Here is a 25,322-nt window from a genome sequence, read left to right on the forward strand (position 1 = left end):
TGAATTCCTTATTCTCACACACAGATTTGCATGTGCAGGTGAGCAGATCAGTGAAGTCTTACTATTCTAACTACATGTATGCAGAGCTCAGGTGTCAGAGCAGTTGTCGTCTTCCTGATCATCTGAACTACGTCTGGTACAGGAATCAACAGAAGGAGATTGAAGGAGCATCTTATACAGATGATTTTAATTCTGCAGACAGAGTTTCCTGTGCTGTTAAAGGACACGAGGATTTCCGCTCTCCGTCAATGTGTGAGTTTAATCTACAGTATTTCACTAACACCACCATCTGCTGGAGTATTTGAGATAATGCATTGTACCATAACTTCATGTGTCTTTAAATACTTTTTTCTGCATGGGCACATTGAACTCTTGGGATACTACTGTCAGTACTGACAAACTAGTGTAGTACTAGTACTAGTATTCTGCTTGTGTAAATAAAGATTGAAGACATGACTGCTCCCCAGAAGTGAAGCCAAAGCATCTTGATCACCCCCTGGTGGCTGGCTGCAGTATAGAACATACATCCTGTCTCCTCCATGTTAGTGGATGGAACATGGATCAATCTAAAAAGTCAAATACATTTTTCTCAAAGTTGGTTTGTGTCATTTTAGGTCGTTCTTATCTCACTCTATTGTTCATGTTTCTCATAAGTTTGGTTTTAATTAGTTATTTGATGATATTAAAATTAGATTAAACTTCATGATTGACAGCTGAAGCTGACTCAGGATTGGTCGAGCTCATGTATGGGCGGGACCTTGATACTGTGGCTCCATCTCCAGATCACTACTGTGCAGACTGTGGTTCCAAATGTGAAAGATGGCAGCGTTGGTATCCAGGATATTTTGGCTTCATTTCTGGAGAGTGGGAGGAAGTGGAGACGTGTCGTCCATCTTTGGTCGACTCTGCATAAAAGATACAGATCATTTCCTCCATATTGGCCAGTTTGCTCCATTATAAGAGCAACTTCTACAAGGTCCCTCATGTTCCTCACCTCCAACAGTGTGTTTCTCCCTCACACTGAAGTCTAAAGGGCACTTCCCTGGGTTTTTTGTGAACTGAAAGTTTCCTCATCTTGGCATCGTCATCAATTTAAAATGAAAACCTGCCGACTGGTGATTCACCAGAGAAAATACATGGAGTTAGTTTTATAAATGTATAAGTTTATCTTCTGATTCTCTGATGTGCTCTGTGTTACAGTGGTAAGGAGTCAGAATGGCTGGGATGTGAGTTACACTTCTACTGAGATCTGTGCCTTCAGAGGATCAACAGTGGACATTACCTGTACCTACACATACCCATCCAGGTTGAAACACCTTGATACTACAGTTAAGGAAACTTTCTGGTTCATTCAAGAGAGTAATGGGATTCACGTTGATCTAAGGACTGATCCGGAGTATTCAGGTCGTGTGGAGTATCTCTGTGAAAACAACAAGTGCACTCTGAGAATCTCTAACCTGAGAGAGAGCGACTCAGCTGTGTACAAGTTCAGGTTCACAACAAACCAACCTACTGGGAGTTTAACTGGTTCAGCTGGAGTCACTGTGAATGTCACAGGTAACATTTACATTAGAGTCAGTTTGAAATTTTAGTGTGTATGTTGAAATAAAATCACATGTTTGTTCACAGCCCCTCAGCTCCAGGTACATGTGAGGAGATCAACAGCCAATCCATATTCTACCTGGACAGAGCTGACCTGTCACAGCAGGTGTCAGCTCCCTGATCATCTTTCCTACGTTTGGTACAATAACAATAAACTTGTTGGACGAAAAAAATACTTTCACCTCCGACACGTTAATGCTGAAGACAGCTATCACTGTGCTATAGAAGGACATGAGCGTTTCCCTTCTCCTACATTGTGTGAGTTTACGCCTCCTCATGAAGCTACAATAATGTGGAAATAATTTAAATTAAACTTTTAACAAATAATACAGACAGTGTTTTGATTGTATTCTCATCCCGTGTGTTAATATAGACTATCCTTCAGATGCTCCAAAGCCTCCCTCTGTGTCAGCGAGTCCCTCTGGTGAGATCATGGAGGGCAGCTCAGTGACTCTGACCTGCAGCAGTGATGCTAACCCAGCAGCTAAATACACCTGGTACAAGAGAAGTGGAGATGAAACAGTTCAACCTCTCAGTGAAGAGACACAATTTGTCCTCAGCTCCATCCGGTCGTCAGACTCTGGAGAGTATTACTGCACAGCTGAGAATGAGCTGGGAAGGAGTTCAGCAAACATCTCTATTACTGTGACATGTGAGTGAAACACAGGTTATTAAGTGAAGATATATTGAATCTGTCCCATTCTTTGTCCTTTACATTTTAAATGTGCAGATATGGGTCGTTTGACTTCTGCCCCATAAATATTCACAGTCAGACCATCAGCAGCACAAAGAGGAATCCACCCAGCATCAGTTAAAACATCCATAAAGCTTTCACCATCCTCAGTAAACTTGAAAGATATTTCCTTCACTGTGCACATTCACGTGACGAGCAAACAGCTCTCAGCAGACAGACAGTGGTGAAAACAAAACCCTGCTCCTGTGCACACGTCACACATACACCTCCCAGCAGGGGGAGCAGTGGCTCAGAAACAGTTTAAGAGACACGCCCACAAACAGGCCACTCTGAACAGGGCTCTTCACACGTTTTATTAGGAAGAAACTCTGTCTAATTGTGGAAAAGGGTCATAATATGTCACGTTTAAGTCCACGTTACAAACTGGACTATGGTTTGGAAATCTGTGGACATTCAGGGGAGTCTGGAAACAGTAGTGCAACAGGAAATCATTGAAAAAAACCTCTCACTTAACAAAAAGAAGAATTTACCTGTGTCAGTTTAACAACCTTGCTGTTGTAACTCAGTGCCTCCACTCACCTGAGCACCTTTGACTTTAACACATCATATCATATATGTCCCCAAATGTTAAACACAATGTCTGTCATCTGTTATCATCATTCTGTTTTCACACATACAGATGCTCCAAAGGTTCCCTCTGTGTCAGTGAGTCCCTCTGGTGAGATCATGGAGGGCAGCTCGGTGACTCTGACCTGCAGCAGTGATGCTAACCCAGCAGCTAATTACACCTGGTACAAGGAGGACGAGGACTCACCAAAAGCATCAGGACAAATCTTCACCATCACTGATATCACAGCTGAACATGGTGGAAATTATCAGTGTGAGGCCCAGAACACACAAGGACGTAGTAAGGCCACCTTACATCTGACTGTTGGAGCAGGTGAGTCATGTGAAGTCCTAACACCTTTAGAGGTTCTGGAGCTGTGTATTGACTTCAGCCATTCTTTGTCCTTTACATTTTAAATGTGCAGATATGGGTCGTTTGACTTCTGTCCCATAAATATTCACAGTCAGACCATCAGCAGCACAAAGAGGAATCCACCCAGCATCAGTTAAAACATCCATAAAGCTTTCACCATCCTCAGTAAACTTGAAAGATATTTCCTTCACTGTGCACATTCATGTAACGAGCAAACAGCTCTCAGCAGACAGACAGTGGTGAAAACAAAACCCTGGTCCTGTGCACACGTCACACATACACCTCCCAGCAGGGGGAGCAGTAGCTCATTAACAGTTTAAGAAACACGCCCACAAACAGGCCACTCTGAACAGGGCTCTTCACACGTTTTATTAGAAAAGAAACTGTCTTTATATTCAGTCAGAACATCAAGACAGGTTTAGCAAACATGACAAAAGTTATTTTTGTAAATGTTTCGTCCTGCACCTTTAAGTATTGTGATTTCGTGAAATGATGAAGTAAAAGTTATTTCATCATAGTTTCACCTGGATCATGGAAATCAGCACTCATTGGATCAGCCGCTGCAGTTTTCCTCGCTGTGACTCTCCTCTCCGTGTTCCTACTGATCAGGTGAGCAAATCTGTTCCACTAAAGCTTTGTACGACGAATTCCTGAAAATCTGTCCTGTTAAATTAAATCAACTCAATTATTATGTATATTGTTTGTTATTTGGTTCAATTGATCAGAAAAAAGAGAAACTCTCAGCAATCTGCTGATCCTGGGGACAGACTTGACCACAGTGAGCAGGTGAGACACAGTTCAGCGTCCAATCCTTTCAAACGCCACTATTTCTCACGTCAAACCCTTTTCTCTGTATTGTGAAGATTAAAAACTAGTTATTAAAATCACAATCATCGTTAGTAAAAACAATCATCTGGTGTTTGAATTTCCTTCTGGTAATCTATCCATTTAAGCAAATTGCTGAGTGTTATAATTGTCTTTGCTGTGCGGTTTGTTCAACAGTTTTTGCTGAACTGCTATAGTTGGACTCTAACGTTGTCCATACTGCAACATGTACAAGATTCAAAAGCAAATTTGTGTTTGCAGCATCTACCCAATCAGTCTGAGGAAAACTGTGACCTTCACTATGACAGTGTCCACTTCATGAAGAGTCAGACGGATCCCCTCTACTCCCATGTCGGATCAGCTGAACCCAGCAAACACAAGGAGGCGGAGGAGGTTGCGTACGCTTCTGTCAACTTTAACAGATCTGCCCCGAGGTGAGCAGCTCTTCATTCAGGACCATTATCCTCACTAACACCACAAAACATCATAAACAGAGATATATCCTATAGAAGTCATTTGTTTTTACCCTTTCATTTTCTTGTTTGTCTAAAAATGTGTATTTGTTAAAGGAGACATATTCTGCTCATATTCAGTTTGATCATTTTAATTAGTGTTGTGACTTTAAAATGTTTAATGTTCAGAAAACATCACTTTCCTCAGACTGTCTATTGCTGCAGCTCCTCTTTTCAGCCTCTGTCTCAAACACTTGGTTTTAGCTCCTGTCTCTTTAAGGCCCCCCCCTCCTGATAATGCCCAGTCTGCTCTGATTGGTCACCAGGCCCACTCTGTTGTGATTGGTTAACCACTTCCTGTGCGTGTAGGAAATCCTCCACTCTCACTTTACGAGGGACACATTCAATCTCAAAACATTTCTTATAGTTTAACTAGCGTTTCCGTGGTGAACGACATGTTTGTTTGAACCCGTGTGCAGCGGGCTCTCGTTTGGTGGGTGTGTCAGAGGTGTTCCCCAATCAGCAGCGACTGTTTTAAAAAGGCAGTGACACAATGGATTCTAAAGTTCTCTACAGATGCTGGTGTTAGAAGCTGCTGTTCCAGACGACGGAAGCAGAGACTGTGACATTCAGCCTGTATTGAAGCATTCAACACGTATTTTAACCCACATCATCTACCTCCGAGATGTTTTCCACGAGAACGCCAAGAATGACCTCCTCCGCTGACATTGTTGCAACACTTCGTAACACAATGTGTTCAACGCACCACTGTTTACGTTTAAATACTGCTTATGCTACGTTTGCTACAGCCCTGGCTTCTGCCGATGATGCAGAGGTACGGACGGGACTACTGGTGAGGTGTTTCAGGAGCTTCATGTTTTCTGTGGGGCAGAGGAGCTCGTTTTACCAGGAGAGGAGCTCAGACTTTGGGCTTTTTAACTTTGCAGAACTTTGAAACTCAATATGTCTCCTTTAATACTACGTCTCCATGACCTCCTGATCATTTATTTGTTTTATCTCCTTTCAGAACCAGAGGTCAGGACACTGGAGAGGATCCAGCTGCATTGTACAGCACAGTCAAAAAACCTCCTGCTGTTTAGACCAACGTCTGGAAATCACCTGAGTCCCGATGGAAATATCTCAACAGCTGCGGGATGGATTTGAATAGAAGTTCATACAACTGTTCATGGTCCCCACAGGATGAATCCTACTTTGGTGACAGGCAGACTCCAGCATCATTGTTGAAGTGAATGTTCAGTTTTAAGTGACTTGTCTTGACAGCTAATGGATAAATTTCCCCGAGGATGAATCGAAACGACTTCGGTGACTCGACTTTTATCTTAAATATATCAGCAACTTGTAGAAGTTGTTAAAAATGCCACATTTAGCCTGAATGAAAAATATCAAACATTTTATAACTTGCAGCTTCAAAGATGAAAATATCTGCGGTGTGTGTCAGACGGTCGACAAACTGTAAACTTGTAATAAACTTTTTTCTAGTTATATTATCAAAACAAGCATTATTAGTTAGTTGTAGTGTGACACTGCTGCCACTAGATGGTAGTAAAGAGTTTTACTGATAAAACCACAGAGAGGATTCTGTCTCTTTCACTTCTTTCTGTTTCTACACTATTGTTTCCAGCGTTTCCATCATCAGCCGATCAGGAGTTGAACTCATTTCCTCTGAGGACTGGAGGGACCACGTCTCATGTGGATGTGAGCTGCTACTTACGTGATAAACGCCTTGAATGTGACCGTTAACACAAAGTGAACTGCTGACACCAGATGAGCTGTGTTGCTTCTGGTGTCTGTTCAAAGTTTGCATCAGGCCCATTGATTTCACTTTAGTGTTTTGTGGTATTTCTCACATCACGTGTTAAACACGTGAAGAAGAAGGAGTTAGGTGTGTTTTAATCCACCATGTTCACACGGCGGCCATTTTCCTCTGACGTCTCTCTCAGGGTGTGAAGCTCGAATGTTGTTACGAACAGAATAATGTTGTACTGCTGTGATCGAGGTTTATAAGTTATACAAAAAAGATTATATATTATCACTTATTCTTCATTAGGATTATTGATTCATTGTTATATTAGTTTTGGTAATTTTAGTAACATAATAAGTTTGTTTGCTGCACCTTTAGGAGACTGATGTTAATTATACTTTTTCTTTTTCTTCACAACATTATTCATATTTATAGTCTTGTTTATTTCATTTGTTGTTCACTCACAACTTCCTCTTTTCTAACTTTGTGATGTACAGTTTAGCAACAAAGCAGATTTTCTTTCAGGGTCATTAAAAGTTTTTTTTTTTGTTCTGTTCATATATTTTTATTTTTACATTAAATGTGAAGCTCATTTGTTCCTATTTGCTATTGTTTTGAAACTCTTACTATATTTTAATCTCACTTCCAGTATTTGTTCTGTCTTTTGTTCGTCCTTTTCATAATAAAGCCAGTCAGACGCCATACGAGACTTCCAACACGCACATATTTATTGTCTTCTTCCCGTGAGTTGAACTGCTTGCGGGTCCCGTTGCAGAGACGAGGTGGATGAATGCTTGTGTGACCCTTGGTTACACTAGAAAGAGTGTAAATGTGGAGCAGGATCAGAGATACGAGGTAAACAGGAGCCCTGGACTTGAATATCAGTAACAAGAATTAACACCGTGATTACTTTGAATGAACTTGTATTAGAACACATAACCTGCAGTTCAAGTTTGTTTGACACTGACAATACAGCATATATTTACCCAAAACAATGAACAAAAATAAATAAAAGTTTAAAAAGTGTGCACATAAAAGTCCCTTCAACGTCCGTAAGTCCAGTCTTAAATGTCAAACTGGTGGATTGATCGTTGGGGCCCAGTCCGTCTTTGTACAGTGTCTGTCCTACCACACCGTGGAGTGAAGAGGAACATGGAAGTCTGAATCTCTCTCAAAGATCTGCATGTTGGCTCGCCATCCAGTTAACTGGAGTCTTGGTTCTTCGGTGGATGTCCTCTCTGGCACCGGAGAATTCGTCTCTCACCAAAAACCTGAGCGTTGAATAGTAAGAATCCCTGCACCTTCCAACAGGTCAGCAGGGTGACCTCACACTTCCACACGATATAACAGAATCTGAGCAAAGCTGGTAGTGTGCTTGTAGCTTGAGCAGCAAAATGGCCGACAGGATGCAGACAGGTAAACAAACTCTCCACAGAGTAGATTCACCAGAGAGGACGACAGGGTACCTCCCCCTACTGGCTAGAAAAGGTAACAGCAGGTCACCCAATGAGCCACTACAGTGTTATACAAAGTGTACAATCTCTTTCTCTATAGCACTTATACAATATATAATATTGCAGCCTTCAGGATGTATTTTCACTGATTTTGCAGTGTGGGCTACACTTGCGTGCTGTGTGAATGTGTGTATATGAGGTGGCCTGTCGTCTAGTCCATGTCAACTGGTAGCTTAACGCAGTGGTTCTCAACCTTTTTTCAGGTATGTACCCCCTTTAAAAAAACTTCAGCCGAGTACCCCCTAACCAGCGCAAAGCATTTTTGGTTGAAAGAAAGATGTAATCCACAGTGCTGTGCCATTAGTGTCTGATTTATTAAACTTTGTAACTAGACACTTTCAAATTTAAAACTCCATCAATGTCCATAACATTGCTCATTTGTAGTGGTCTCTTTTGAACTATTTGGAAATAAAAATAACTAAAGACTTATTAAAAAAGAAATAATTATCTCAATTATAAATAAAGATTTGTGCACATAAAAATAATTATCAACTTAAAGTGACCTCTTTTGGGATCATAATAAAGATATGTTCTCAAACTGAACTCGTGAACTTAATTATAGATAAACACTTCTTCACAAAAAATAAATCATTAACTTAATTTTAAATAAAAGATTAGCTCAAAATACAATACAACTTAAAATATCTTCTTTAAGGATCGAAAAGAATACTGATCTTAAATTTACAAACTGTCAACACTGAAGATTACACTGTTGCATTGAACTGAGTGAGTGCTTTTGCATTTACATTTTAGTGAGAAACTTGTGCTTGTGCTTCACTGAGGATCTTTGTCAGTCTTGGTGGCAGGGAAGCAACTGCTGTGATCAAGCTCTTCTCCAGGCACAGTCTGTTTCTTTGCTTTGTTTTGATCACAGTCATTGCAGAGAAGGAGGCCTCACATAAATATGTGGAGGCAAAGGGTAGTAGCTGCTCCAAAGCTTTCTGTCCCAGGTGAGGGTGCTCCTGCTTCACACACACCCAAAACTGTGTGAGTGTGGATGTGGCAAACTTCATCTGGAGGCCCCGGTCAGATGACACTTCCAGGAGTTTTTCCTGATAAGTGACAGGTAGCTTGTTTCCGTTTGCTTCGGGGAGGCTTTTCGCATCGTGTCTTGAGATGACCTGAATTCAGAAAGTTTCCTCTTAAAAAACTCAGGTGGCTCACCAACATGACTTTCATGTTTTGTCTGGAGATGCTGCTGAAGATGTGCTGGCTTCATGCCACTGTTGGCTAATCTCTCCCCACAGAAAAAACACAAAGTGTAAATCTAATCTATGTTATTGTTAATATTGTTGAAGTGTCTTTCTGTTATTTTATTGTGAAATATTTGCTCGCTTTAAGGTCAGACATTTTCATTTCCGTTTTTGTATTGCATGCTTTTATTTTGAAAGTGTTCCGGTAGAGACGCGGACTTCCTGTTATCAATGTGTTTTAGCGCCCCTCCGAAGAGGCACGAGCTCTCACGGTGTTTAGGGAAGTTTCAAACAAACCTGGAAACATCAGTTAAAGTCTCGACCATCTTCCGGGGGACATGCTCCACAAAGCCTTGGGTGGGTGGCAGCTCGTGGACCTAAATCCCATGAAAACATATTGTTGTGGATACTGACGGAAGTTTGCCGGCTCTGGTTTCGCCTTCTCTGGCTCTTGTCCCTCGTGTTTTCAGCGGCATCGCTGCTGCGCTTCAACCGCGACTCCATTGTTTGAGTTTTCAAGGCGGCAGTGACGACAGGTGACGACAGGGGATGACAGGTGATGACACGTGACGACAGGTGGCGTGTGCCAGGTTGGGTCAAACCATCCTGGTATGGGGGAGACTCTGGGTTTTTAGGATAATGAAATTGAATAGCCTGCTGAATATAAAATTCAGTTCATGAACTTACACTTATATTTTATTGAATATTTATTAAATAACAATTTTGAAAGGATTTTTGAATGGATGCTAATTTTAAATGTATTTTAAAAAAATCTCACGTACCCCCTGGAGTGCCTTCACGTACCCCCATTTGAGAACCACTGCTTTAGAGGACTGGTTTCTATGAGTGATTGAACTCTGCTGCAGCTCGATTGAATTGAGGCAGATTGAATTGATGGAGGCTGGCATGTGCACACATAGACACCAAAGGGGGCTTGAGCCACTGCCCTTTTCCTTCCTCGAGAGAAAGTGCCCTTTTTTAAATACATGAATATTATATTCCTGTTTGCGCACAGCTTCCCTGTCAAACAATTGAAAATATATTGAAATATATTTTTGATATTAATATTCAATATTTTATTTTAATAACCAAATTTATTGAATGCCGAAAGGCACACCATTTTATGGTATCACGTTTAATGCATTATTGCACAACATAATGGAGCCCCGCGTGAGGCAGAGTACAGTTGGCAAATTCATAATCATGCAATATACATTTTTTCATTTTTTGGCCAACGCCAGAAATAAGTGGAATTTGGAATTTTCAGTCAAGCCAAAGGTTTGAATTCAGTTCCACTAGTCTGCCACCGGAGTAGACATTCAACCGTACTTACAAACAAGTGCATTGTGGTGAAATTTAATTTATTCATAAATTAAATGTTTATTAATAATTAATTATTCATAACTACCACTTTAAGTCCTCATAGTGTTACGCTAAAAGATTGCTATTGTTGCTAATAACTCCAGTTGAATATTTTTTGTGGAAAATTTAAGAATTTCTTTTAATATTTGAATATCACATATTCAATGTTAACTGGTCAAGCTGTGAAATTTCCTGTAACTGTTAAGTGCTTTTGAATGAAGACATAGCGCGCCACCGGCCCTATGGAACAGAGCTTGTACCTGGCTGCTACTGCCAAGCATTTCAGCTGAAGTTGGATAAGAGAACCTGAGAAAGAGCCACAGCGTGCAACCGAGCCCGTCAAAACAAACAGCACGGTGCCAAATTCATCCGCCGCCTCAAAACGTCACCCTCACAACAAAACGAAGGGGGGTGACAACAGGCAGCGTAGGGACACAGAGCGTATCCACCATGTCCACCCACTTCCCAGAGATAGGCATTCCCACAGTAGAAGCTGCAGGAAGCCATACTGACATTCTGGTCCAGACAAATTACCACTGCTCAGAAGATGACGACAGCGTCTCTGAGTACAGTTCAAAACATGGTTATGACCGAGCACACAGTGACAGCGCCTCTGAAGTCCTCCTGGACTCTGGCTCCTCAGAGCCTTACGGCCCTGAGCCACGACACAGGCGATCCAGAGCTCGCTCCTCACGGCCAGAACCAACACAGTTCACCCCGGTACTGACAGTCAGTATTAAGTTTCTTGCAGTTAATAGGAAAACTGTTTTGTTAGCAACAGCAGCAAACTCCAAAACCTAAATTCTGATTAAACTTATATACCACTGCCAACTTTGTAAATATGTTTGGATCGACTACGTTCCATTCCATAATAATGTAGTCCATACAACACATGTTAGGACATTAGCATATTATTACAGAAACAATGATACAGTCATTTGGATTTTGAGACTTTGAAAAATTATGACAACCTTCCGCAGAAAAACCTGCTGAACAATACTCATAATCACACCATCGTCATTTAGAAATGAAAAAAATATATATATATACAGGATATGTTGTGGAGCTTGAATGTGAAGAAGATACTAACTGTATTTCTATTTATAAAAGTCTTGTACAATGTAGAATAAACACAGTCTCCTCTGTGGGTAGTGAAGATGATGATTTTTTATGTATCACTCTCTCCCACATTTTGATCTCCTGTGATCCATGACTTTCTCCTCCCGTTCACCCCCCCCCCTCCCCATCTCCACCTCCTTCTTTCCTCCTTTCTTTTCCTCCTCTGTTTTCCAGGAGCTGTCGCTCTCTGTGGGTTGGGAACATTACAGTAGAAGTTACAGAGAAAGACCTCTGGGATCTCTTCAAAACGTAAAATCAATATGTCTGCATGTGTGTGTGATCCAGGTTGTACTTATGTTGTGGGGACATAAAGTACGTCCCCACAACATACTGTAAGGTGACGTTTTAAGGTTAGGTTTAGATTAAGGTTAGGCAAGCAGTAACCATTATGATTAGAGTACACTAAATAGACAAAGGTATTGGGTCACCTACACCTACAGGAGCTTTTGGTACATCCCATTTTAAATCCATAGCCATTAAACTAGTCCCCCTTTGCAGCTGTGGCATGTTCCACTCTTCTAGGACGGCTTTCTACATAAGTTTGGAGGGTGTTTGCCCTTTCCCCCAGAGGAGCATTTGTGAGGTAAGACACTGATGTTGGACGAGAGGGCTCACACTCTCCGTTCTAGTTCATCCCAAAGGGGTCCGATGGGGTTGTGTGGGTCAGTCCAGTTCTGCCTCACCAGGACTTTATGGACCTTGCTTTGTGCACTGGGGCAGAGTCATGCTGGGACAGAAGAGGGGCCTTCCTCAAACTGTTCCATAGAATTACCAAAAATGTCTTGGTTAGCTGAAGCATTAAGATTTTCCTTCACCGGAACTAACCGATGGCAATAGGACTGAGTGAAGTCGATGATTAAGATGTGTGTCCCAATACTTTTGTCCATAAAGTGTAAGTCAATGTAATGTCTCAACAGAAGCCTGCTGATTGTTTCGACTGTAACTAAAGATGGACGACAGGACAGCTCTCTAAAAGTGGAGCCAAATTGTCTCCATTGCCCCCCTGGTGGCTGGCGGGAGTATAGGTCATATATACCTTGGCTCAATCCCCTGATCACTGAACTGTGCAGATTGTGACTCCAAAGATGACAGCGTTCGTGTCTGGGATATTATAGCTTGATTTCTGAACAGTGGGAGGAAGTGCAGACGTGGCGACCATCTTTATTTACAGTCTGTGTCTTACTTGTGCACTCAAATGAGTCCCGGCACTTATTTATAATGATGTACTAAATAAATCAGAGCAGGTTCCAATAAAGCAGCATTTTAAAGACGAGGCATCACAGGTAGGTAAAACTTACTGATAATAACTAGAAAGAAGATGGTTTTACAGTGTTATGAGAAACAGTGGTACCACCACATTAAAAATTAAAGTTATAAAAGTGTATTCAATGAAGACAGTAGATAGTAGTAGTTGTTGCAGTAGAATTGCAGTAGTTAGAACAGAAGTTATTTGTAGGTAAGAGGTAGTTTTGCTTTGTTTTAATAGTTAAAGTACTTGTAGTAGAAGCAAAAGTAGCAAGTTTATCACTGCCAGCAGTAGTAACAGTTGGTCAGCGTTGTCTGTACCACACTTCTCTGCCGGAGGTTTGAGGTTTTGTGTTTCCACGGTTACAGGTTTGGTGAGATAGAGAGCATCAGAGTTCTTCACCAAAGCTTCTGTGCCTTCGTCAACTTCAAGAACGCCAACATGGCTGCCAGAGCCCTGGAGAAGCTGCAGGTGAGTCATGGACCGGCTCGGTTTCAGGAGAACAGAGTTTATTCATGTAACAAAAACAACCACAGCTGACCAAAGAAAGGAAATGTGTAAAATATGAATATTAAAAAATGTAATATATATAAAACAGGGAATATGAAAAAGCAATATGACATCATAGATATTTGAGAATGAAAATATTGCACAGTAACAGATAAAATCCAGGTCTCAAACTCGACTTTAAATGAAAGTCAGTGAGAAAGATTGGGTGTTTAACATTGAGTAAAACATTTCTAGGGTCTGAGCGGTTCTGAAATGAAGAGGTAAGCTGTTCCAGAGATTAGTCTGAGCCCCTTCACATTACTCTTGAATGTCACTGTCCCGGCCATCGTCCCCTTCTTGTGCCTTTATAGACATTATGTAACGTCCATGTGTCCTCCTGGCCAGGGGGTGGAGCTGGGGAGCACCAAGCTGGTGATGCGGTACCCGGACCGTTGGATCCAGCGGACTCTGCCCTCCACACAAAGGACCAACACCAGCCTGGGCTTCAGTGCTGCAGGAACACAGCACAGCTCAGCTTCCACAGGGTTCTGAGGAAATCACTCACCATGCACGTTTTTCTACAGAAGTCACAAGAGGGAATTGAACATGAAACTCACTTTATACAAATGTGTTCAAATACACAAATAACCTCCTCTGGTTCTGACCGTGCAGGTCCAGACAGAGGGCGCCTGTAAATGGACACGAGTGCTTCTATTGGCGGACCACAGGTTGTTTCTATGGTGACAAGCACCGCTTCAGACACATACCAGACCAGCAAGGGCAAAGCAAGAAACCATGGCAACCCTAACTATTTCCCCTCCCCTCCCCAACCCCCGCACCCAGACACGTTACAGGGGGATTTACAAAGAATGAGGGGAACAGGACCGTCAAATAGAACCAGAGGATGTTCTGCCCGACGATACCGACAGCTGAATGTGTGTGTGAGAGAAAAGAAAAGAGAGAGACGGGTTCTGCACAGGGTCCAGAACCCAACCTTGTAAATACTTTGAATATAAGAAGGTCTAAAAGATTTAGATTTGTTTGAAACGTCACTGAGGAGTCACCCTGATGAACTCCTGGTTCCTGCTGTGTGGGACATGTCACCTCTCGTCAGGATTTACTGGGACCAGTGTCTCTGGTTGAACCTTGTTGGAAACAACCAAAGACTCTGTGACAAACCGTTGTCTCCTGAACACCACTGCTGCTTTGCTGCCAAATGAAGTTATTTCCTTTTTTTAAGTATTTGCACAAAACAATAAATGAATAAACACTGATGTTTTCTGTCGTCTGCTCACGTTAACTTAATCTAAACTGCACTGCACATGCCTTTTTAAAAAACGTTTCTGTGTTCACTTTGTTTGCTTCTTAGTTTTTAAGATGGGCTGTTGTTATTCAGGTTGTAAGGGCCACAAAACCTGTATGTGAAGAGAAAAGAGGCCGTGGAAGGTCAGAGCAAATTCATTTCTGTTTCTTACAACTTCATCAACCACGAAGAAAACACAAGGCTCTTTTTTATCATGACCACATCCTTGTTACTAACTCAGCTCTGGAGCCAGAGACACTTGCACCATCAGTCTTATCTCTGTGTCCAAACATTAGTGACTGCTGTTTGTCCGTCTTCTTTCTTCTGACACTATCAGATAATCACAGATGAAAGAAGTTTGATGTTTGAGAAGCTCGAACTGAAGCACTGAACCTTCATCTGACACTCGTCATTATAAACTCTGTTCAGAACATTAAACCTCACTAACTCGAGCCTGCAGAGAGCTGGAGGGAGTGTGCACACGGCCCTCACCTGTCAGCTACAGTTTGTCTCTTAACAATTTGGGGGGAAAATATTAAACATGAAAGATTTATTTCCATTTGTCTGACTTTTAGTTTTCACAATACACCCGGACCACGAAGTTGATCTAACTTCAAAAAGGTAAGTAAATAAATTTACAATTAATTTAAAAATTGTATTTACTTAATTTTCCAACTTAAAAACGGCAGGTGAAGTTAACTCTCAAAGTAAAACCAGCTCGTCTGATTTAACTGAATAGTTGTGTTTACTCTGGCTACAACCATATAACTGCGTTTTTAAACAAAAACGATCTCTCTACACGTTCTGCTTGTGCTTTAATGTAGTATCAGACTAATCAGAACAATCAGTTCCAGAGTTGAGGTGGAGTTCATGTGAATTTCACAGTCGGGAACTAATTCTTCTGATTCTTCCGACTCCACGTTAACGCACAACCAGAGCACAGTGGGAGGCTCCGCCCATCTAACCCAACAGTCGATGGTTCCTGTGTCGCTCTACTGCTCACGTGCACCTGTGCATGAGCTCATGAAGTCCAGTCTACACAAGTGAACAGTTTTACACGTGTATCAGACAAAACAAGTTTGACTCACATGAGTTGAATCCTCGTGAGAAATGAGTAAAGAACACTAAAGTAATGTAAGTTTGCATAATTATGACCTTTTACAATGTATTGTTATGACCCAGTCTTCATATGGACTGGAGGTGTAAATAAACAGGAACTGACTTCTAACATGAGGTGAAAAGAAAGAATAATTCAACATGTTTTTTAAGTCCAGTCTCAAGAAAGTAAAGAAAGTGTTGGATTCACTGTCAGGCTGCAGAACTACTCTCACTGTTATTTGCATGAAATATATTTTAATAAGTTCAGGCATCATTTCCAAAATAAAAGAACATTTCTTCATTTTAACAAGGGGATTTACTGGTGTTTGTCCGTTCATGCATGTTAATGATGTAAAGAGGAAGGAAGCCAAGGTCTTAACTGATCTATGATTTCTATCTCTCATCGTGACTGGCTGACAAACATCGTTTCTCAAGGGTGGAATCTAGCTGCTGATGTGGCTCCACCACAGAGACGTGTGAAGCAACGATGGGTTTGAGAGAAGCAGCGAGTTGCTTTGTCATCTTCCTTCTTTCTGTGTCAGGTACATCTACATTTACAGGAAAGCACTTTGTGTTATATCGTGTTTGTATGAAAAGTGTTTGAATAATTGTTCCAGTCTTTCTCATGGTTCCAGCTTCTTAATGTTTGGGGTTTTCCTGCATTTCTCTTAAATTACTTTGAGTAATTGTGAAGTTTGGATCATTGATTGGACAAAACAGTTATTGTGAAGATGTCACTTTAGTCTCTGCTCTGCGTAGAGGTGGTGTTATTCTGAGTTTCTAGATATTGTTATGCCTCAGTGCCGGTGACACCCAGTGACCTCAGGCATCTTGTTTTCAGGTCGTCTCGTTGTCTGATTCTTGTGAACGCAATATCTCAAGATCCCTTTGAGGGAGTTTCTTCAAATTTGGTACAAATGTCCATCACTTGGTTTGGACTAGCAGGTGGGTTAGGGGTTGACTCTCTCTCTCTCAAACTGAAACAGTCTCTCAAACCAGCAGTCAAGCACTCGGCACACATTCAAAATGTCTCTGGAGGAGTTTTCTAGTTCATCCAACTGTTTATTTCTTTCCTCCCATCTAGAAGAAACAAGTCCTTCACACAACAACGTGAGTGCGGTGAGAGACCAGAAGACAGAGCGCAGGTAAATGAATAGTTTCATTTAAAAGCACTTGATCTCCACTCTTCAAGGCTGCCTCATTAACCGGTGGCGTTCTGCATCATTGGGATTTGATGAGAAGGGTCAGACCATGAATGTCTTGGGAGGTCATATTCCTTTACTCTGACAAAAAGCTTAAACTCCATAAGGGAGAAACGGACTGGATCTCTTATGCCTCTGTGCCGGCGACAGCCAATGGCCGGAGGCGTTATGTTTACAGGTTGTCCGTCTGTCCGATGGCGACTGTGGAGGTCAAAGGTCAAGGTGACTGTGACCTCCCTGAACCATATTTAGCCTCATGAACAGATTGAGAGAATCATTTCAAATTTGGCACAAATGTTCACTGACACTCATGAATGACCTGATTGGTCAAAGGTCAAGGCCACAGTGGCCACACCAACATGTTCTGGGCCTTTTGAACATGATATCTCAAATCTGCCTTTAAGGAATTTCTTGAAACTTTGACTTAAAGATGAACAGAATGGATTTTGTCACGATGGTCTCATATGAGGCAAGAAATAAATGTATGAATATTGAAACTGCACTGGTTGGAGGAGGCGCACAACCGAAGGGCAGTAATTCTAGTTAGGGAGTAAAATGTAGAGTGAATGTTTCATGGTGGTGACACCGGGTTCATCTGTTAAGAAGATGAGCTGGTGACCAGCAGGGAAAAACAGAAAGCTCCAAGATCACTGCTGCCATCACAGTTTGATTCAGCAGAGTAGGATCAGGCCCACAACAAAGAGAAACTCTCAGTACCCAACAAGTTAAAGAGTAAGACACAGATTCCAGCCTGATCCCAGCTAGTATTTTACTGTACGACCAGATTTCAGCTGGAGGAGGCTGAATACAGCGCTGTTCGATTTGACAGTGCAACAGGGTGAGCAGCTCCACACGTGAACATTTTCATCACTACACTTATTGAGGTTAAAAACTGTGGGTGTGAGTGGTTTATTCTGCCCTTCACAGAACAAGACGTGAAGAAGAGGGGGACGATTCATCTGCAGTGTACAGCACAGTCACCAAACACTGAAGAAACACAACATGAATCTGTTGTTTATATGTGGATTTTACAGCATCACGGAACCAGAAGAAATAAAACATATAGACATGTGCAGTGTTTGTAAAGGTTTGTTTTCTTTCTTGATGGGTTGGTTAACCCAGATTACAAATTCTCTCACTTCTCACTTTGGAAGCCACGAAAGGTAAAAGTAAGAAAGTTGTTCTTCTTCTCCCATAATTGAAAATATTTCCCAGGCTCAACCAGGTGTAGAGTTAGCCTCAGGTTAGGCTAACCCTGAACGTAATGTATGTTACTGTCAAAATGTTACAAATAACAATAATATTCACTTCTAAATATTATAAATTGTAATTAGTTGTAACTAATATTAGAACAGCTAAAAGATTTTATAACAATCAATGGGAGTGACCAATATTCATTTTCTGGAGGGGGGTTTCAACAACAATATTTTGGATAATGTAAGTACACAAGTCAACAAATATATAGGTCTTGTAGTATTTATAAATCTAATGAAGAATTGTTCCATAATAATATTTAAAGGACTATTGAGGTCGTCAGCTGAGAATCATGAAGCACTTGACATAAAAACTAGGTCAACAAGTTTATTGCTAATAATGTTTCTGGACGATTAAAGTACATCAGTACATTTTTAAGATTTAACAGGAGATTGTTGCAGAAGTGACACCCGCTCATCCAGGAACACAAAAAAGCTTCATGTTATATATTCACGTTTCCATGGTGACATGTCAAACTTTGATGTTTCACCATGAAACAGGAATTTGTTTTAACTCAAATTTACAACGTCTAATCTTCACTAAACTTCACGTTTGATACTGAATATAAAGATGGACAACATGACAGCTACCCCCAAAGTGAAGCCAAATGATATCTGTCACCCCCTGGTGGCTGGCTGCAGTATTTGTCATAAACCCGGCCTCTTCCATGTCAGTGGATGGGACATGGACCAAACAAAAACATGTCTGTCTACAAATCAAATACCTTTTTCTCAAAGATGGTGCCTGTCATTCTTGGTAGTTCTTCTCACACTGGTGCATCTTCAAGTGTTCATTTTATTAAATCATTCATATTCAGTAACAGTCATTGTGCCCCCTACTGGTCACTGGAAGTAACCCTTGTGTTAATTACCCTTCGGTTTACAAGGAATGTTCATGTCGTGTTCTACTCTTGATATACAGCAGCATAGTGCGTGCAGGGTGTGTTCTCCGGTGCCACATAGTGGACACAGGAAGCATGTACACAGCTGCACACTCCACGCCGGAATTAGCATCTTTCTCAATCGTGCAGTGTCGGACGGTTGAGAAAAGTAAACCACTGCGTCCACTGGCTGGATCGAGGGGGGGCAGGCCTGTTCAACGCTGCTTACAGCTTTAGTTGAGGAAGATTCAGGTTTGGTGGGAACAGCCACTAAAGTCATTTCTCACACTGTGTTAAATGAAGAAATTCAGAGTTTCTACAAACCACAAGTTACTTCTTTGTTTTAGGTTTAATCTAACACATTCTGGCTCAGCAAGCATGTAAGTGGAAAGAGGAAGGAAGTTGGGTGTGTTTAACAGTTTGACTTTATCTTTCTCTTACAGAATCTGTCTTTATTCTCAGACTCTTCTGTGTTGTAGGTAGACGTGTCTGTGATGTGACTGAGTTTCATCCTGAGTTTCATCAGGTTCAGACTGGCTAAATACTCGTTTGGCAAGGAGATTAAGGAGGCCAAACGACAGTATTCAAAGAAGCTGGAACAACAATTTGCAGCCAACGACTCCTCGTCAGTCTGGAAAGGCCTTCGGGTGATCACCGGCTGCAAAACCAAATCCCCCCACTCTGTGGAAGACCTTCAACTTGCAAACGACCTGAATGAGTTCTACTGCAGATTCGACAGACAATGGACCAGTTCTAACCCTACCCCACATTCTGAACCCCCCCCACAGCTATCACACCTCTTCTTCCCAGCCTGGACAAAGACACTTCCCCCCCCCCCCCCCCCCCCCACAAAATGGTCCCAGACTGCCCCCTCCCCCCCATCACACGTCTCTCCATTCAGGAGAGAGATGTCAACAAACTACTGAAGAGACTGAACCCCCGCAAGGCAGCTGGACCAGACGCTGTCTCCCCCTCCACACTCAGGTACTGTGCGGACCAGCTGTCTCCAGTGTTCACGGACATCTTCAACACCTCACTGGCTGAATGCGTGGTACCTGCCTGCCTAAAAACATCCACCATCATCCCCGTTCCCAAAAAGCAGAGGATCACAGACCTTAATGACTACAGACCAGTCGCCCTGACCTCTGTAGTAATGAAGACCTTTGAGCGCCTCGTGCTGACCCACCTCAAGGCCATAACCAACCACCTCCTCGACCCACTGCAGTTTGCCTACAGAGCCAACAGGTCTGTAGACGACGCAGTCAACATGGGACTCCACTTCATCCTCCAGCACCTTGACTCCCCCGGCACCTACGCCAGGATCCTGTTTGTGGACTTCAGCTCCGCATTCAACACTATCGCCCCAGCTCTTCTCCGAGACAAGCTGACACAGCTGAGCGTGCCTGAGCCCACCTGCAGGTGGATCACTGACTTCCTGACAGACAGGAAGCAGCGCGTGAGGCTGGGCAAGCTTGTCTCTGAGCCCCGGACCATCAGCACTGGAGCCCCACAAGGTTGTGTGCTCTCCCCTCTACTCTTCTCCCTCTACACCAACAACTGCATCTCCAGCCACCCCTCTGTCAAACTCCTGAAGTTTGCAGACGACACAACCCTAATTGGATTAATCTCCAATGGGGATGAGGCCGCCTACAGAGAGGAAGTTGACAGCCTGGCTTCCTGGTGCAGCCAGAACTTCCTGGAGCTGAACGCTTCAAAAACTGTAGAGATGATAGCAGACTTCAGGAGGAGCCCAGCCCAAACCGCCCCCCTCACCATGTGCGACTCCCCAGTTAAAACAGTGGAGTCTTTCAGATTCCTGGGGACCATAATTGCACAGGACCTGAGGTGGGCGGAGAACCTCACCTCCACCATCAAGAAGGCCCAGCAGAGGATGTTCTTCCTGCGGCAACTGAAGAAATTCAACATGCCGCAGAAAGTGATGGTCGAGTTCTACACGGCCATCATTGAGTCCATCCTCACTGCATCAATCACCGTCTGGTTCGCTGCCTCCACTGCCAAGGACAAGGGCAGACTGCAGCGGATCATTCGGTCAGCTGAGAAGGTCATCGGCTGTGGCCTGCCGGCTCTCCTACACCTGTTCCACTCCAGGACCAGGAAGAGAGCAGGCAAGATCATTGCTGATCCTTCCCATCCCGGCCACCACCTATTCCAGAGACTCCCATCTGGAAAAAGGTTCCGGGCCATCAAGACCAAAACCTCGCGCCACCTGAACAGTTTTTTTCCCATGGCAGTGGGGCTCACAAACAAGCCCCCTGCATCACACTGACTCTGCCCCCCCCCCCCCCCCGCACATAACTTATAAATTGTTGGCACTATCCGGAACCAATCACTGCACCTTAGCACCGCACGTGCCTATTGTTTTTTCTGTATATATTGTTGTTTTATGTCCGATTTGTTGTTATGTCCAAAGGCACCAACCACACCAAGGCAATTTCCTGTATATGTAAATATACTTGGCAATAAAAAGAATTCTGATTCTGATTCTGATTCTGATCTTGTGCACATTTTTTATCTGTGGACGTTTTTATTGTTTGAAGTCACAGACGAGAGCAGCAGCTACTATGAGTGTAACTGCAGCAGCGAGTGGATTTGTTGTCCTTCTTCTCACTGTGACAGGTACTGTACGTCTACATTCATGTTTCACTCGGACTTCTGATTCACCTGAAGTGAGTTTGAGAAAGAAAGTAAAAATATAAATGAACCTGTGGCAATCGACCTTGCCACGGGGCTCTCCCACATACAGCCATAGACGGAAGTGTTCCTTTTTAACATTCTTTAATCAAATAAACATAAATTCACACTACAAACTTAAAGCGGACTGGCTTTGCAGCTCAGTCCTCCACTCAGTGTCTGGGAGTTTCTGGAGCCTCAGTCTCTCTGAGTTCCTCTCTCCGTTTTGAGTCCTGAGGCAGCGCCGACGCTGCCTTTTAAGCATGAGGACCAATCAGCTAACAGCTCTCACCTGTGCTGATTGATCCTCTATAGCAGGTGAGGGTGCTCTCCCAGCCCCCTCACCTCCACAGAACCATTCATTCATTTTCAGATCACCACCTGTAAAGTGATGCAGAAAGAAAATATATGAAGGAATTATCATCAGTATTATTTTGTATCTTTGTTTTGAAAAATTCAGGCAGATCAAGTTTTCTCTCGACGAGAGTCTGAAATATTATTATTATTATTATTATTATTATTATTATTATTATTATTATCATCATGACTGAGGTCCTCTCCTCTCGATGCAGGAATTGTCATCAGTGTGTGGAGTCATCAGTTGAAATGCTATGGAATGCTGCTCATGGAAATGTGTTTCTTTTCTACAGAAAGTAAAAAGTAAACTAAGTGTTCTCTGGTGTCGTTATGAATCTGATTCTCTGTGTTACAGTGGTACAGTGTGAGAATGGCTGGGATGTGAGTTACACTTCTACTGAGATCTGTGCCGTCAGAGGATCAACAGTGGACATTACCTGTACCTACACATACCCATCCACATTTAATAACCATGATACTACAGTTCAGGAAACTTTCTGGTTCATTCAAGAGAGTAATGGGATTCACGTTGATCTAAGGACTGATCCGGAGTATTCAGGTCGTGTGGAGTATCTCTGTGAAAACAACAAGTGCACTCTGAGAATCTCTAACCTGACAGAGAGCGACTCAGCTGTGTACAAGTTCAGGTTCACAACAAACCAACCTACTGGGAGTTTAACTGGTTCAGCTGGAGTCACTCTGTCTGTCACAGGTAACATTTACATCTGAACATTCATTCATTTATTTCCTACATCTTGTTTGGTTCACTTGAGTGTGTCTGTGCACTTTTATATGCATGTGTGTGTTGTCAGTTTGGACTAAAATGAATTCCTTATTCTCACACACAGATTTGCATGTGCAGGTGAGCACATCAGTGAAGTATGACACTTATTACTGGGCAGAGCTCAGGTGTCAGAGCAGTTGTCGTCTTCCTGATCATCTGAACTACGTCTGGTACAAGAATCAACAGAAGAAGATTGAAGGAGCATCTTATTCAGATTATTTTATTTCTACAGACAGAGTTTCCTGTGCTGTTAAAGGACACGAGGATTTCCGCTCTCCGTCAATGTGTGAGTTTAATCTACAGTATTTCACTAACAGCACCATCTGCTGGAGTATTTGAGATAATGCATTGTACCATAACTTCATGTGTCTTTAAATACTTTTGTCTGCATGGGCACATTGAACTCTTGGGATACTACTGTCAGTACTGACAAACTAGTATAGTACTAGTACTAGTATTCAGCTTGTGTAAATAAAGATTGAAGACATGACTGCTCCCCAGAAGTGAAGCCAAAGCATCTTGATCACCCCCTGGTGGCTGGCTGCAGTATAGAACATACATCCTGCCTCCTCCATGTTAGTGGATGGAACATGGACCAATCTAAAAAGTCAAATACATTTTTCTCAAAGATGGTTTCTGTCATTTTAGGTCGTTCTTATCACACTCTATTGTTCATGTTTCTCATAAGTTTGGTTATAATTAGTTATTTGATGAAATGAAAATTAGATTAAACTTCATGATTGACAGCTGAAGCTGACTCAGGATTGGTCGAGCTCATGTATGGGCGGGACCTTGATACTGTGGCTCCATCTCCAGATCACTACTGTGCAGACTGTGGTTCCAAATGTGAAAGATGGCAGCGTTGGTATCCAGGATATTTTGGCTTCATTTCTGGAGAGTGGGAGGAAGTGGAGACGTGTCGTCCATCTTTGGTCGACTCTGCATAAAAGACACAGATCATTTCCTCCATATTGGCCAGTTTGCTCCATTATAAGAGCAACTTCTACAAGGTCCCTCATGTTCCTCACCTCCAACAGTGTGTTTCTCCCTCACACTGAAGTCTAAAGGGCACTTCCCTGTGTTTTTTGTGAACTGAAAGTTTCCTCATCTTGGCATCGTCATCATCTTAAAATGAAAACCTGCCGACTGGTGATTCACCAGAGAAAATACATGGAGTTAGTTTTATAAATGTATAAGTTTATCTTCTGATTCTCTGATGTGCTCTGTGTTACAGTGGTATGGAGTCAGAATGGCTGGGATGTGAGTTACACTTCTACTGAGATCTGTGCCTTCAGAGGATCAACAGTGGACATTACCTGTACCTACACATACCCATCCAGGTTGAATCACCTTGATACTACAGTTCAGAAAACTTTCTGGTTCATTCAAGAGAGTAATGGGATTCACGTTGATCTAAGGACTGATCCGGAGTATTCAGGTCGTGTGGAGTATCTCTGTGAAAACAACAAGTGCACTCTGAGAATCTCTAACCTGAGAGAGAGCGACTCAGCTGTGTACAAGTTCAGGTTCACAACAAACCAACCTACTGGGAGTTTAACTGGTTCACCTGGAGTCACTCTGTCTGTCACAGGTAACATTTTCATTAGAGTCAGTTTGAAATGTTAGTGTGTATGTTGAAATAAAATAACATGTTTGTTCACAGACCCTCAGCTCCAGGTACATGTGAGGAGATCAACAGCCAATCCATATTCTACCTGGACAGAGCTGACCTGTCACAGCAGGTGTCAGCTCCCTGATCATCTTTCCTACGTTTGGTACAATAACAATGAACTTGTTGGACGAAAAAAATACTTTCACCTCCAACACTTTAATGCTGAAGACAGCTATCACTGTGCTATAGAAGGACATGAGCGTTTCCCTTCTCCTACATTGTGTGAGTTTACGCCTCCTCATGAAGCTACAATAATGTGGAAATAATTTAAATTTAAACTTTTAACAAATAATACAGACAGTGTTTTGATTGTATTCTCATCCTGTGTGTTAATATAAACTATCCTTCAGATGCTCCACAGTCCTCCTCTGTGTCAGTGAGTCCCTCTGGTGAGATCATGGAGGGCAGCTCAGTGACTCTGACCTGCAGCAGTGATGCTAACCCAGCAGCTAATTACACCTGGTCCAAGGAGGACGAGGACTCACCAAAAGCATCAGGACAAATCTTCACCATCACTAATATCACAGCTGAACATGGTGGAAAGTATCAGTGTGAGGCCCAGAACACACAAGGACGTAGTAAGGCCACCTTACATCTGACTGTGGGAAGGAGTTCAGCAAACATCTCTATTACTGTGACATGTGAGTGAAACACAGGTTATTAAGTGAAGATATATTGAATCTGTCCCATTCTTTGTCCTTTACTTTTTAAATGTGTGCAGATATGGGTCGTTTGACTTCTGCCCCATAAATATTCACAGTCAGACCATCAGCAGCACAAAGAGGAATCCACCCAGCGTCAGTTAAAACATCCATAAAGCTTTCACCATCCTCAGTAAACTTGA

General features: G+C 42.4%; 1 protein-coding gene and 5 long non-coding RNA genes across 6 annotated transcripts in view; 4 read left to right on the forward strand and 2 right to left on the reverse strand.

Moving 5' to 3' along the window:
• LOC117758599 overlaps nucleotides 1-1,471 on the reverse strand; it is a 34,315-nt gene extending 32,844 nt beyond the window's left edge. Inside the window, exon 1 of the long non-coding RNA XR_004613341.1 lies at nucleotides 1,458-1,471. This is a non-coding gene — a long non-coding RNA (uncharacterized LOC117758599). The remainder of the gene's footprint in view (nucleotides 1-1,457) is intronic.
• The window catches only part of LOC117754516 (hemicentin-2-like), a 541,775-nt gene that overhangs the window by 481,278 nt on the left and 35,175 nt on the right, over nucleotides 1-25,322 (forward strand). The window lies entirely within an intron of this gene.
• LOC117759156 lies at nucleotides 41-24,302 on the forward strand. Its single transcript, XR_004613435.1, has 3 exons — nucleotides 41-91; nucleotides 22,932-23,092; nucleotides 24,041-24,302. It is a non-coding gene; the product is annotated as an uncharacterized LOC117759156 (long non-coding RNA).
• Nucleotides 4,961-9,089, reverse strand: LOC117759151. The gene is made up of 4 exons (XR_004613434.1): nucleotides 8,893-9,089; nucleotides 8,457-8,502; nucleotides 6,043-6,048; nucleotides 4,961-4,972 (listed from the first exon to the last, which is right to left on the reverse strand). It is a non-coding gene; the product is annotated as an uncharacterized LOC117759151 (long non-coding RNA).
• On the forward strand, nucleotides 11,676-13,915 carry LOC117758550. Its single transcript, XR_004613310.1, has 3 exons — nucleotides 11,676-11,751; nucleotides 13,117-13,219; nucleotides 13,643-13,915. It is a non-coding gene; the product is annotated as an uncharacterized LOC117758550 (long non-coding RNA).
• Nucleotides 17,634-18,094, forward strand: LOC117758874. Its single transcript, XR_004613374.1, has 3 exons — nucleotides 17,634-17,678; nucleotides 17,768-17,927; nucleotides 18,084-18,094. It is a non-coding gene; the product is annotated as an uncharacterized LOC117758874 (long non-coding RNA).

This window comes from Hippoglossus hippoglossus, chromosome 1 (assembly GCF_009819705.1).
Source record: "Hippoglossus hippoglossus isolate fHipHip1 chromosome 1, fHipHip1.pri, whole genome shotgun sequence".
NCBI lineage: Eukaryota > Metazoa > Chordata > Actinopteri > Pleuronectiformes > Pleuronectidae > Hippoglossus > Hippoglossus hippoglossus.